A 15,394-nucleotide genomic window follows, 5' to 3' on the forward strand; every position below is an offset into this window, starting at 1 on the left:
TCCAAAACTTCTTTATGGTTTTTCTCCAATACTTCAACTCTCTGTTCCAGTACATCATACTTTTTCATTGTAGTCCCTGTTATGTTTGACATAGCATCAAATTTTTTATTTGTAGACGCTGTTATGTCAGACATTTTTATGTCTACATCACTTGTAAGTTTGTCAAATTTACGAGTGAAAGTTATCCGAGCCTCTGCAATTTTATCGTCAAATGCTTGCCGGGCGTCCCGAGCAATATTGCCTATTGTGGATTGTATTGCAGCTTGTAGGGCTAGAAGTATAACTTCCTTTGCTCTATTAATTTCCCCCTCAAGATATGATACAGTTACACAATCACTCTTGTCAATTGGTTCACTTGTATTTTTCAATATTTTCCTTTGCATGTCATAATGACCATCTTTTGTTAATTTAAAACCATTCCCAGGAGGACCTCGAATGACATTACCACCCCATTTTCTTTTTCTACCAAACTTATCGATTGTTTTAGACATTGTGCACTCTACGATGATTCTCTTCAAACTGATATTTCTGTCATTTACATTATACTATATATTGCAGTAATTGATTAGGGAAATAGAAATAATACAAATAAAATTTTAATCATTTTATATTCATTACAGTAATACATATACATACATACATAATACATTATTATCACATTACTTCTATCATATATTATTAATTATAAATGGCTACATAAATATCAATATTGAATTTTCCGGTTTTGAAGATATTGAATGATATTTCAATCATTGATCTCGGCAGATAATAAATTAATCAATTGATCCAATGGAGTCTCCTGAGATTGTGATTGTTGAATAATATTACTTATCCAACGAATGTTCTCATTTGGATCGTTTTCATAAAATTCAATATCATTATGACCCCAAGGAAGAGTGTGGGTAGTATTCGGAATGATAAATCGTTTATCGTCGTGATATGATAATGCAACTTTATTTTTTAATTCAGTATACATATCATGTAACACGCTTCTAAATGAATTCATCTTTCTGAATATCATACCACCTTGTTCGACGATTTTTTGATAATCTTCGCATGTCAATTCATTCTTTATTACAGATCGTTTAACCCCTTTGGCTTTCTTAAATTCACCATCAACAGATTTCACATAATATGCTTTAGCACCTGTACCATAAAAACTCATGATTGGATCATTTGGAAATTCATCTTTGAAGTTACCCAAGACTGAACTTGTTACTGGAATATTGAATTGGTTAACTATACTGTAATTGGATGTATCAAATCTACTTATGTTAGTTTTTATGAATTCATAAAAATTTTCTGTGTTTACTTTAAGAATGAGCGAGTCGGTATCTGTGTAAAGTAAAGAGACATTTTCATCAAAGTGTTGTTTGATGCATCCATAGAAAAAGTCATACATGACTGTTTTAGATAATTCTAATATGGAAAATCCCAAATATAATGGTTTATCGTAATGAACCTTCACTCTACCCAATTGAATGGCAACGAAATTATCAGTGAAAATTGAACAATTTTTGAAATTTGGTTTGGCTATGAGAGTGCTGGCACCTATATTTTTCTTTATATTTTCCCAATGTGTAACGAGTCTAACATCAATTCGATTATCTACATTCTCCATTGTCTTTCCATACACCGTGAAACCTCGACACTGAGCCGTATCAGTGGTTAGGTTTCTCGACCACAGGTGTCGGATGACAAGTGGGCATTTGCCGCTAGCTTCAGTGAAGAAGGGGTGGTTCGATAAGGTGTCACTGAATTTCAAGTTATTTATGGGCGCCAGGTAAATTAAATTTCCAGACAAATACCCGATTTCGCAAACTCAATCTTCCAATTTACCAACTCCGATTGAAACAACAAACCGTAGTACTAAACCAATTTATTAACATCAATAATCATAGTTTTTCATGTAGTTTAGGATCTTCAAACTTTAACCTATAACAAAAATTAACCACTGGACTGGAAGCGTAAGTATTAAAGTACTAAGCAGGCATTAAATATTACGCAAAAATAAAACAATAAGCTCACTCAATACAACAAATTTAGATTCTGACATGTAAATGGGAGTAGCAAGCAACTATATAGCGTCTGACGCAGCAAACTAAGCAAACTAAGTAGGTAATAGTAAGCACTTGGCAACTATAAATAAATCAATATCAAGCAGGAAAGGGAGGAGAATGCATAAATATCATTTCCAGTAACGGGAGTTCTGCTAATAAACGTCGCTTGAGCTCAGGCGCATGCGTTATACCATATAGCTAAATTACTCAAAAATATGCAGTTATATACAAATAGCGATATTACCAAATTATATGCATTTACACCTCTAACAATGATGAGCTATAAACCAGCTACAAAGCAACGCGATATCTTAGCAACAAGCAATTATGAAGAAGAAAAAATAGCATTCAAACTTGCGTGCTCCTCGAAGTGTATGGCACACGCCAATTCGGTCCGATTCTCCGTAGCGCCCTGTAAATTGGCAGTTTTGGATCGCCCTGTATATTCCACTGATGAGCGATAGTCCCTTTTAGGTATCCGCCTTGCACATAGCCTCTCAATGTGTTCAGAATTATTATTGGACTCCAAAGACCAATAGGAGAAGATAAAAAAAAACCCTGTCAGAAAGGGAAATTCAAATTAGAAAACTCTACAAAACTGAAAAATCAAATCCCACTTTTGACTAAACCGGTAAGGGCAATTGAAATTACAAACCCCCAATGAAACATTGAAAGACAAAAACATTGTTTTATTCGCTACAAAATATATAGTCACTCCCTGTATAAGTGAATAAAAGGAAATGATAATTGAAAATCTAACGCGAACCCATTTTTGGGAATTGGTTTCCAAATGTACAAATAAATTTGAGATCTGGCAACGTTTCAAAATTTATTTCTAACAAATAAAAACTTATTTCAACAGCTGTTCTGATTTCGGCGTTTCCATAAACCCTCAATCGAAATAATCATAAAAGAAAAAATATACATTAACTTACCCTGGCCGAAAGGGGTTTTTACGAACTGCGACTTCCACTTGAAAAGCTGGTTACTTAGATGGTGGACATACATTAAATGAAATTCGGCCTTGTCGCATCTGACAATAAGAAAAAGATTTGGTGAATACCAAAAATACCGATAAAACAAAGCTTAGACGAATGAAGATGCACTCGAACATAACAAATATATACACATACCTGGTAAATGATTCCGATGGAAATGCTTTCACTTTCAAGGTTAGGTGAGATTCTTTAAAAATCCTCTAACAAGTATAGCCGTGGTTATATAACAAAAATACGCCAAATCGTAACACCAGTATAACCTCAGCTTGAAAATTTGTCTCGTAAAATATAGCCCAATGAAGGATGATTGAAATATCATGAAATTTTACGAGTCAACGAATACTAACACCTTCCTTTACTTGATCAGCACACAAAAAAGGACAAATGATATTCTCGATCGAATGACCTTCCTGTCAGTTGAAATAGAAAAGCCACCTACTACGAGTCATTGACCTTCGACGGAATACTCTATCCCAAGTCTGTTTCGTGAAAACAACTGAAGTTGCAGATCTGATGAAGGTTGAATGCTCCTTCCGATTGCAACACTACATGACAAATATTATATACAACCCATTCGAAATATACAAAATTTACAATAAATATTTATTGTCCTAACACAACTCTAGTACAAGGTATTCCTTAACCGAACCCGATTCTAGAGAATTTCAGCTGGAATAGTTGGCAACATCGACGAGCTAAATACCGATGAAATGTTTCTAACCTACCATTCAGACAAGATGTACACAAATCAATAAAACAAATTTGTTAGATCTTCCAAGTAATAATTAATCGAATCGTGGTCGAGACGAAAGAAGTAAGCTACTGCGATTGACGAATGAAGAAGGTAAGCATGCATACTTATACTTTTAAAAATAATTCAGAACACGTCTTTTTGAGTACATTCTTTTAATGATTCGTAATCTCTTTCAGCTACAATCGATCCGATGATCATTATTTCATCAGATGTCCAAGAAATACTCACTCAGAGCCGTCTTTACCGTTTACTTAATGATGAGGAGTCAATATATGGAGTATTGTTACAAGTATCTACATCGCGATATGACTAGAGGAATATATTATAGAGCTGTTGGAGATGATATTCTGAAGTTGCCAAACTCTCTGCAAGGCTAGAATAAATTATCGCATTTTTGACATGGTGTAAACTATCTACAATAATTAAGGAATGATAAGGAGGTACCAAGATATCTTTTACAGATTTAACGAATATTATGATGCAAATTGACCTGTTTGTAGGTGTTCCTTTAGGCAGTACCAAAATACCAGACTCAGACTCAATATACAAGGTGTTCTAATAAAATATGTTCTCTAGATAATCTTTGTAATAGTTTATGTTGAACTAGTAAATGAATGAAATAATTATAGTAAGGTAGCGTGTTATTACTAACATACCTGGGGTTCAAAATGAACGTAACAATTCCCCCCCTTACTTGAAGGAATTTACCCCGTAAATTTCTCTTCAACGGTCAAACTTTTACTTGGAATCATCAGGACCCGGCTTCAAGTCCCTAGCATGCCATACTCCTTTCGATATGCCTTTTTCATCTCTCAGTTCATATGTCCACGGAGACAGCCTTTTTTAATATAAAATGGACCAACAAACCTAGGAGCTAATTTACGACTGAAATAGTTAGCAGCGTTAGATAACACATAGTTTCTCTTCCAGACCAATTGGTTTGGAAGGTACTCCACATGTCTACAACGAAGATTGTATCTAGCACAAGCCTTTTCACCTGCAATTTCCAAACGCCTCCTAACATCTGAGTACATTTTCCTAAAACACTCATTACGACTACTTTCACCAGTCTGAGTTCCATCTTCTACCTCGGGTTTTCCTACATGACTGTAATCGGCACCAGATAGCATCATATTTCTACCGAAATTAACAAAATAGGGAGTGAGTTTCGTCACCTCATGTTTGGAGGTACGGATAGCACAAGCAATTTGATCAATATTCTCATCCCAAGTTCGGTGGTTTTCGGATACATAGATCGACAACAGAGTTTTAATTGTTCTATTCACCCTTTCAGTCGGATTAGCTCTTGGGTGATAAGATGCATTGAATTTTATGGTACACTGATACTTATCAGCGAAACTTCGAAATTTCACTCCACTATATTGTCTTCCATTATCACATATTATCACTCTAGGGACACCAAACAACATAAAAACCTCGGACTCTATTTTACGAATAACTGCATCTGCTGTAGCAGTTCTAAGGGGAAAAAGCAAAGAAAATTTACTAAGGTAATCAGTTACCACCAAAATGTATTGATTACCTTTTTTGGATTTCGGAAGGGGTCCAATTAAATCTGAGGCTATCATTTCCCAAGGTCTATCGACTTTTGGATGAGAAACCATCTTATCAGTCGGTTTTTCCTGTGATACTTTATATGCAGCGCACACGTTGCAATGCCGTACAAACTTGGAAATGTCGTGACGCATTTTTGGCCAATAGTACCTACTAGCTACCCTGGAGAATGTTTTGAACACTCCCATATGACCAGAAGTGGCGGGTTCATGGGCTGCTACAATGATCTTCTGACGCTCACTTTTTGGGACTACCAATTTCCATGAATCACCTGAACTCATGAAAGCAGGATGATCTGTGAGAACATGTTTCCACAGACGACCTTCGTGTTCTCTCCAACTAGCAAATTTCAATGGGTTTCTACGAACATTATCGACCATAGACCGATACCACCTATCATTGTTGGAACTACTCAACTCATGCAACTTATCTGAATCAACTCCTGCTGAATCGACAATTGGTACTGACCTAGAAAGAGCATCAGGCACCACATTATCCTTACCCTTCCTATGTATCACCTTAAAATTATACTGTTGGAGTCTGACTGCCCAACGTGCTAATCGACCAGTCAAGTCCTTCAGGTTATGAAGCCAGAGAAGACTGTAGTGATCGGTTTGGACTGTGAATTCCACTCCTTCCAGATAAGGGCGGAGTTTCTCAACTGCCCATAAAACAGCGAGGCATTCCCGCTCAGTAGTCGAGTAATTACGTTCTTGTTTTGTGAGTGATCTGCTGAGATAAGCGATTACTCTATCTCCTTCTGGGTAAGGTTGTGTCAGGACGGCCCCAATGCCAAACCCTGAGGCATCAGTCTGAACCGTAAATGGCCTGGAATAATCAGGACAACTTAAAATTGGAGCAGCAACAAGGCATTCTTTTATTTTTCTGAAAAAAGAAGAACATTCTTCGGTCCACTGGAACTTTGAGTTCTTACGAATAAGAGCGGTTATCGGAGCTATCATGGTGGAAAAATCCGGAATGAATCGACGATACCAGGAGAATGTTCCTACTACCCTACGAACCTCACTTACATTTGTTGGTATTGGTAATTCCAGCATAGCTTTCACCTTGTCTGGGTCTACATGTAACCCATTGCGATCTACTACATAACCCAAATACTTCATTTCTGGACGGCAGAACTGACACTTTTCTATGCTTATAGTGATGTTAGCATCCCTAAGTCTGCGAAATACTTCCTCTAAAAGAGATAAATGATGTTCGAATGTCTGACTGACTATCACCACGTCATCAAGATAAACAAACAGGTTGGGCTCAAGATCATGTCCGAGTACATTATCTATAAGCCGCTGAAAAGTAGCAGGTGCGTTATGCAGCCCGAATGGCATTCGTTTAAATTGGAATAGTCCGCGATTGGGAACAGTGAAGGCTGTAAACTGTTTCGAATTCTCTGCCATCTTCACCTGCCAATATGCAGATTTCACATCTAGACTTGACAGATATTTCGCATCGCGAAGTTTATCTAACGTATCAGATACCAAGGGAAGTGGATAACTGTCACGAACTGTGACGGAGTTCAACTTTCTGTAGTCTACGCAAAACCTGAAAGAATTATCTTTTTTCTTGACTAGGAGAATCGGAGATGCCCAAGGACTGTTAGACGGCTCAACAATACCCAATCTGAGCATTTCATCTAATTCCTTATCTATATGTTGCTGGACTACTGGGTTCACCCTGTAGTACCGCTGCTTGATAGGTGGACTGTTTGTAACTATCACATGTTCTACTTTCGTAGTACAACCTAATTCATTACCCATCAGCGCCAAATTCCTATCTATTACTGCTTGAAGCCTCTTTTTCTCCTGTGGAGTCAACAATGTTTGACAATTCACTTGTTCTACTGTATTAGCAATGACGGGTTCATCGGAAAAATGCCACTCATTGTGGCGGAGATCAGGAACGATCCCCATGGTTCTCCAAAAATCTGCCCCTAGTATCAACAAATGTGGCAGCTCAGGTACGACCATAACCTCTACCAACCGAAGTCTGCCCCTCAAAGACATTGGGAGGTCCACCATCCCAATACTTCGACAACTGACCCCATTAGCAACTATACACGAAGTGACCTTGTTTCGATTTACAGGAATACCCAACTCCTGAACAATTTCCAAACCTTTTCTGCCAAGTATGGTACGTGAAGCTCCAGAATCCAACAAACCCAAAACCGATTTACCTAAAATGTCGATGTTCAAATATGGCCTCTCATCGTTTACAGCATGTTCAAGTACGTAATCCAGTATGACTCGAAGGTTATTGATCGAGGATTCCTCTGTGACACGCCTATCCCGATCAACTAGGGGTGTCGTCTCCCGTTTCCCTGATTACTACACTTAGGACAATTTCTTACAGTTACTCCTTCCTCCTTACAACGGTAACAAAATTTTCCTCTCCTGACGGTACAGCCAGCAGCCCTATGACCAGGTTTGTTACACCTGAAACAAATAACTTCCTTTTCTGAAACCCTAGAGTTACCATCCCGATCAGAGGTATTGGATTGACAACTATCCACCGCAATTTCATTAACACCAACATAAGCGAGATCTGGTTCCAAAGTGCCACTTCTCCTACATGGTGCTGAAAAACTTTCCACAGTTTCCTTTCTAACCTCCAAACGACGACCTAACTCTCGAAGTTGACTAATCGAAGTAACTTCTACCAAAGCTAATTGGGTCTGATAGAATGGCGTAATATTCCTTAATAGAATTTTGAGTTTGGTCTCCTCAGATATTGGACACGTCAACCTATTGAAGTAACCGGTCATAACGGCAATATATATACCGATAGACTCGTCTAATCCCTGTGTTCGCCTTCTAATCTCCTCAAAAAGCTTTTCGTTATAATTTGGGGAGAGATACTCTTCCTTAAGTAAGTTAACAAATTCATCCCAAGTATTGGCCTCCTTCCTATAGGCTAAATAAAATTGATATGCACGACCAGAGAATAAATCAATGCCTGACTCGAGTAAAGTATCTTTAGACACATGACGGGCTACTCTTAACTCTTCAACTCTCTCTAAGAATGCGCTAAGTGAAAGTCCCTTTTTATCTCCTGAAAATTTCAAGTCCCACTTATTAGGCAAAATCTGTTTGATATTCTCCGAAATTGAATGAGAGGGGGAAATACTAGAGGATCTACGCGTAGGACTAATACGTTGCGCGAATTGACTCTGGTTGAGGAGGGTGAGTTGTGGTGGAACTTCCTTTTGATAAGCTTCTGCCTTCTGGTGTAGTAAGTCCAATAGTGACAGTGCCTTGGCCAAAATCGTGGGACGATCTGTTGTATCATTTTCATCGATATGGTCAATTCTATTCAATACATGGCCCAACTTCGACTGTAGCCGCAAGAAAGCATTACTATTTGGTCCATCCTCAAATCCTGCTACCATAGGTTCTATCTCTTCCAATTTCTTCTTGACAGCGTCCACATCTTCAGCCACAGTGAAAGGATAGGTTGGATACTTTACACTACCTCCACTCTTCTCGAGTCTCATTGCCATCGACAGAGAATGACGCATTTCATCTATGGTGCCTGTGGCGATACCTCTGATTTTGAGTTCGTAAATGAGCTCATCTTGTATCAACCGATAAGCTAATATTTTATAACTCATCGCGTTTGATTTACGTCCAGTCCAGTGAAAGAAAATAATCAAGTGTTGTAAATATTTGAAAAAAATCAACTTCAGACTTCAGAATTGTCACATTATTTTCAAATTTCAAACTATACTACATCAAATTTTACGGGGCCCCACGTTGGCATGCCAAAATGAAACCTCGACACTGAGCCGTATCAGTGGTTAGGTTTCTCGACCACAGGTGTCGGATGACAAGTGGGCATTTGCCGCTAGCTTCAGTGAAGAAGGGGTGGTTCGATAAGGTGTCACTGAATTTCAAGTTATTTATGGGCGCCAGGTAAATTAAATTTCCAGACAAATACCCGATTTCGCAAACTCAATCTTCCAATTTACCAACTCCGATTGAAACAACAAACCGTAGTACTAAACCAATTTATTAACATCAATAATCATAGTTTTTCATGTAGTTTAGGATCTTCAAACTTTAACCTATAACAAAAATTAACCACTGGACTGGAAGCGTAAGTATTAAAGTACTAAGCAGGCATTAAATATTACGCAAAAATAAAACAATAAGCTCACTCAATACAACAAATTTAGATTCTGACATGTAAATGGGAGTAGCAAGCAACTATATAGCGTCTGACGCAGCAAACTAAGCAAACTAAGTAGGTAATAGTAAGCACTTGGCAACTATAAATAAATCAATATCAAGCAGGAAAGGGAGGAGAATGCATAAATATCATTTCCAGTAACGGGAGTTCTGCTAATAAACGTCGCTTGAGCTCAGGCGCATGCGTTATACCATATAGCTAAATTACTCAAAAATATGCAGTTATATACAAATAGCGATATTACCAAATTATATGCATTTACACCTCTAACAATGATGAGCTATAAACCAGCTACAAAGCAACGCGATATCTTAGCAACAAGCAATTATGAAGAAGAAAAAATAGCATTCAAACTTGCGTGCTCCTCGAAGTGTATGGCACACGCCAATTCGGTCCGATTCTCCGTAGCGCCCTGTAAATTGGCAGTTTTGGATCGCCCTGTATATTCCACTGATGAGCGATAGTCCCTTTTAGGTATCCGCCTTGCACATAGCCTCTCAATGTGTTCAGAATTCCAGGAAATATTGGACTCCAAAGACCAATAGGAGAAGATAAAAAAAAAACCCTGTCAGAAAGGGAAATTCAAATTAGAAAACTCTACAAAACTGAAAAATCAAATCCCACTTTTGACTAAACCGGTAAGGGCAATTGAAATTACAAACCCCCAATGAAACATTGAAAGACAAAAACATTGTTTTATTCGCTACAAAATATATAGTCACTCCCTGTATAAGTGAATAAAAGGAAATGATAATTGAAAATCTAACGCGAACCCATTTTTGGGAATTGGTTTCCAAATGTACAAATAAATTTGAGATCTGGCAACGTTTCAAAATTTATTTCTAACAAATAAAAACTTATTTCAACAGCTGTTCTGATTTCGGCGTTTCCATGAACCCTCAATCGAAATAATCATAAAAGAAAAAATATACATTAACTTACCCTGGCCGAAAGGGGTTTTTACGAACTGCGACTTCCACTTGAAAAGCTGGTTACTTAGATGGTGGACATACATTAAATGAAATTCGGCCTTGTCGCATCTGACAATAAGAAAAAGATTTGGTGAATACCAAAAATACCGATAAAACAAAGCTTAGACGAATGAAGATGCACTCGAACATAACAAATATATACACATACCTGGTAAATGATTCCGATGGAAATGCTTTCACTTTCAAGGTTAGGTGAGATTCTTTAAAAATCCTCTAACAAGTATAGCCGTGGTTATATAACAAAAATACGCCAAATCGTAACACCAGTATAACCTCAGCTTGAAAATTTGTCTCGTAAAATATAGCCCAATGAAGGATGATTGAAATATCATGAAATTTTACGAGTCAACGAATACTAACACCTTCCTTTACTTGATCAGCACACAAAAAAGGACAAATGACATTCTCGATCGAATGACCTTCCTGTCAGTTGAAATAGAAAAGCCACCTACTACGAGTCATTGACCTTCGACGGAATACTCTATCCCAAGTCTGTTTCGTGAAAACAACTGAAGTTGCAGATCTGATGAAGGTTGAATGCTCCTTCCGATTGCAACACTACATGACAAATATTATATACAACCCATTCGAAATATACAAAATTTACAATAAATATTTATTGTCCTAACACAACTCTAGTACAAGGTATTCCTTAACCGAACCCGATTCTAGAGAATTTCAGCTGGAATAGTTGGCAACATCGACGAGCTAAATACCGATGAAATGTTTCTAACCTACCATTCAGACAAGATGTACACAAATCAATAAAACAAATTTGTTAGATCTTCCAAGTAATAATTAATCGAATCGTGGTCGAGACGAAAGAAGTAAGCTACTGCGATTGACGAATGAAGAAGGTAAGCATGCATACTTATACTTTTAAAAATAATTCAGAACACGTCTTTTTGAGTACATTCTTTTAATGATTCGTAATCTCTTTCAGCTACAATCGATCCGATGATCATTATTTCATCAGATGTCCAAGAAATACTCACTCAGAGCCGTCTTTACCGTTTACTTAATGATGAGGAGTCAATATATGGAGTATTGTTACAAGTATCTACATCGCGATATGACTAGAGGAATATATTATAGAGCTGTTGGAGATGATATTCTGAAGTTGCCAAACTCTCTGCAAGGCTAGAATAAATTATCGCATTTTTGACATGGTGTAAACTATCTACAATAATTAAGGAATGATAAGGAGGTACCAAGATATCTTTTACAGATTTAACGAATATTATGATGCAAATTGACCTGTTTGTAGGTGTTCCTTTAGGCAGTACCAAAATACCAGACTCAGACTCAATATACAAGGTGTTCTAATAAAATATGTTCTCTAGATAATCTTTGTAATAGTTTATGTTGAACTAGTAAATGAATGAAATAATTATAGTAAGGTAGCGTGTTATTACTAACATACCTGGGGTTCAAAATGAACGTAACAACCGCATTATTCATTAGTTTATAGAAATCTTTAACAGATTTGTTGTTAGACCTATTACGCATTTCAGTATTAAGATCTATATAGGGTTTCATCCAGCATGATTGTTTGAATTTCAATACTCTATGTGTATTCATTACAATCAATCCATTTTTGACAGCTTGCTGTAGATTCCTATAATGAACAATATATTTTCTTTTATCATTCAAATTTGGAATTAATTTGGGAATTTTCGATTGTGTACGAGGTGGTATTATTTTTTCGACTAAAAATGGAAGGTCAGAATGTTTATCATGCAACTCTTGTGGATAATGAATGTCCACTTTAAATACATACCCATACGGACTATCAGTACTCACATCCATCACATCGAGATTAAGAATTTCATTTGGTGTCAACCATGTAAATTCATTTGTTGGTAGAGGTTGTGACATACTGTGACCGTATAGATTTGTTGCATCTAAATATGTAATGAATGTGGAAGGTTCGTTGGGATTATAATTGGGTAAAAATCTATTATTTGCTATATGTTTCCTCTCGCTACATTGACTAATTCCACCTCGTATACCTTTTTGAAAAAAGTGAATCATATCAATGTCAGTTAGTAATTCCAATTCAACATTAGTGAACTTCAACATGACATCCTATGATAATCCAGGTGCAGTGTAATATTGTGCCGGATCTAAGTTATATATCTCTAAACTTGTGGTGCGGAAGTTTTCAAAAATATCACATAGTAGCAATACATCCGACTTCAAATACAAATCAGAGTATTCCCCCAAATTCTGACACTCGAATAAATTCCAAACATTTCTAGCCCTATCATAATCAGTTTCCGATATATGTTCACAATTGAGTGTGTCATAAAACTGATTTTTTGTCGGAAGTAATGGATAATTCAATTTGTCAATGTCATCAACAAAACTATATGGAAATACACCTTTCTGTCTCATCAAATTGAATTTCTCAATTTGTGGGAAATGTTTCTGCATCTCCAAACATTGATCGGAGGTCAAGTTTGCACCCAACTTCTCCAACGAATTAGTCATAAATTTATAACTATCGATAAATCTCATTTTGAGATAATTCTTCCTAACCACACCATCTTTATCGGTATAGCTGTGTGTAAAGAGATGCTTCGTGAAAGATATATATTTCTCTTTAGTTTGCGGGATAACATCAACTTTCTCTTTATTCCTATACAATTCTTTTATGAATAAATGACAATCATAACCACTTAAATTATGAAAAATGATAGGTATGAAGTTTGGTATTTTGAAATTTAAATTACATTTCGAGTGAGCGGCATGTGATCTTTTCTTTCCTGTGACATGACAATGATCTCTTACTTTGACTTCACCATCAGTAAATGCTTTATTACATATACCACAAGTTCTGGCTGCAACAAACTGTTCTTCTTCTTCGACAGTTTGTGTATCCATTGGTTTAGGGTTTCTGAGATGATTTTCATGTATCTCTTTCAAATCATCTTCAATGCTACTCACAAATTTCTGAGCTGCATCTACACCCCTATATGTAACAAATTTTGACAAATCATCATTATATGAACACTTTATCAAATAAGCAAATGAATATGGGGCATGTTTGAATGTTTTAATCGTGTATGAACTTCCAGGATTTGGCTCATTCACATGAATCGGTTTAAGCACTGATTCAAAATCAGCATACACTACAAATGGCACCCTCATTTGCCTCTCAAAGTTTTCAAACATTAGTTTATTTTCCGCAACCATTCTACCATATTTATTGATCTTTAAATTAGTAGTTGGTGTTGTGGTACTAATGTGATTACAATCATACATATTATGACGTAAAAGCAATCTCTCATCAGAAAAATATATCAAACATCCGTCACAAAAATATTTTTTCTGTCTATGAGCTGATAGTTGATTAGAAACTAATCTTGAAAGATCTTTGATCCAACAATAGTGACCATTACCGGAGTCATCAGTTATAAACAACAAATTGACATGTCTCCGGAGTCTTCTCTGTGAGTATCGCAATGGACCAATCACTTCATACTTCATTTTACCCTTCTCAAATGTACTCTCTAAACCGTAAACATTAATTGAAATATCATTCCTATCTTCGAATATTTCGATACTCTTATTATTAACTTTAACCGGAAAATCCATACCTGTGACATCTAAAACAGTGGAAAAATGTGGATATGACGTAAGTTCGGACACTCGACTATCTGCAGGATATAATGCTGATGTTATAGCCCAAGCAAAACAATATTGATCTTCATTACGAACATTCACAACAGCTTTCTTCCATTGAATACATTGAGGCAGCTTCACATATGAACGTCCTTCCAGTGGACTGTATTTATTAATGTTGACCTCGAGAAACAATATTTTTTCACAAGTCCAACCTGAATTATAAAAAAAAAAAATATTACTATTTTAAAAAATAAATACCTGAGTCACGATCCTGGAACTCAGTCGTTTGAGCCACAATTACATCACGGAATCCATCAAAAACAGCATTCAAATCTGAAGATTGGTCCACTATTTTATTTTGGGAATTAAATGACTTCGTGTCCCTCGAATCATCAGTCTGAAGAATATAATTCCCAAAAACTTCCATATTCACCTTGATGCTTTTATGGATCCTGATGGCTGATTCCAGTAATTCAATGACCTTCTGCCTAATCTTATTGAAAAATGACATGTAGTCACTGGTTACAATCGAACTCTCCACCCTGTATGTAGCAATGCGGCAATTGAATGCATTCGTTATAATTTGAACACCGTCAGACAATTGAACACATGCATTATTTTTATGACTCATGGTTCTTCGGTGAGAATTCACTTGGGTCATAGGAATTGTCACATTACAACAATTGCACGTATACATAGGTGTTGCATTATCCACTCTCACCCGTTTCACTGCAGGCCCTCCTTGGCAACTCTGGAGCTGATGCCGACGAAGATTATCACTACGAGTGAAAGATTTACCACAGTCACAGGAATACATTTTATATAATAGTTCTCACTAACTCACTTGATGTAAACTGACATAGCCAACACTCGTACGCTTCTTAAATACACTCTGATAGGACCCGTCAAGACGTCATAGCCAACCCCACTTCTCAACTACATGCGCCAAGATTACCTCCCAACTGAATGCGATAACAGATGTCGATATACGAGCAAGCAGTGGTCGTTGCGGTCTCGGAGAGGGTAGACGCTAGGCAGACGGTCCTCGGCTGCCGTTGTGTCACCATCGATAGCGGGGCTAGAGCGAACCTTCATCGCTTCGGGAGAGGTGAGGGCAGACCGATGAATACGCATTACTCTGCCACACGTCGTGGAGTGAACATGTCGCTCTCTAGCCGTTGA

General features: G+C 37.0%; 2 long non-coding RNA genes across 3 annotated transcripts; both read left to right on the top strand.

The window, feature by feature from the left end:
- The first annotated feature begins 3,453 nt into the window (after positions 1-3,453).
- Positions 3,454-4,444, top strand: LOC141480473 (uncharacterized). Of its 2 annotated transcripts, XR_012464367.1 has the most exons (3): positions 3,712-3,902; positions 3,989-4,252; positions 4,313-4,444. It is a non-coding gene; the product is annotated as an uncharacterized lncRNA (long non-coding RNA). The 2 variants fall into 2 exon arrangements; XR_012464366.1 differs by having other exon boundaries at positions 3,454-4,252.
- A 6,840-nt stretch (positions 4,445-11,284) lies between these two features.
- LOC141480474 (uncharacterized) lies at positions 11,285-11,981 on the top strand. The gene is made up of 3 exons (XR_012464368.1): positions 11,285-11,439; positions 11,526-11,789; positions 11,850-11,981. It is a non-coding gene; the product is annotated as an uncharacterized lncRNA (long non-coding RNA).
- The last annotated feature ends 3,413 nt before the right edge of the window (positions 11,982-15,394 follow it).

This window comes from Leptinotarsa decemlineata, unplaced genomic scaffold (genome assembly GCF_025532065.1).
Source record: "Leptinotarsa decemlineata unplaced genomic scaffold, Ldec_3_MD MMD2_P_RNA_scaffold_9, whole genome shotgun sequence".
NCBI lineage: Eukaryota > Metazoa > Arthropoda > Insecta > Coleoptera > Chrysomelidae > Leptinotarsa > Leptinotarsa decemlineata.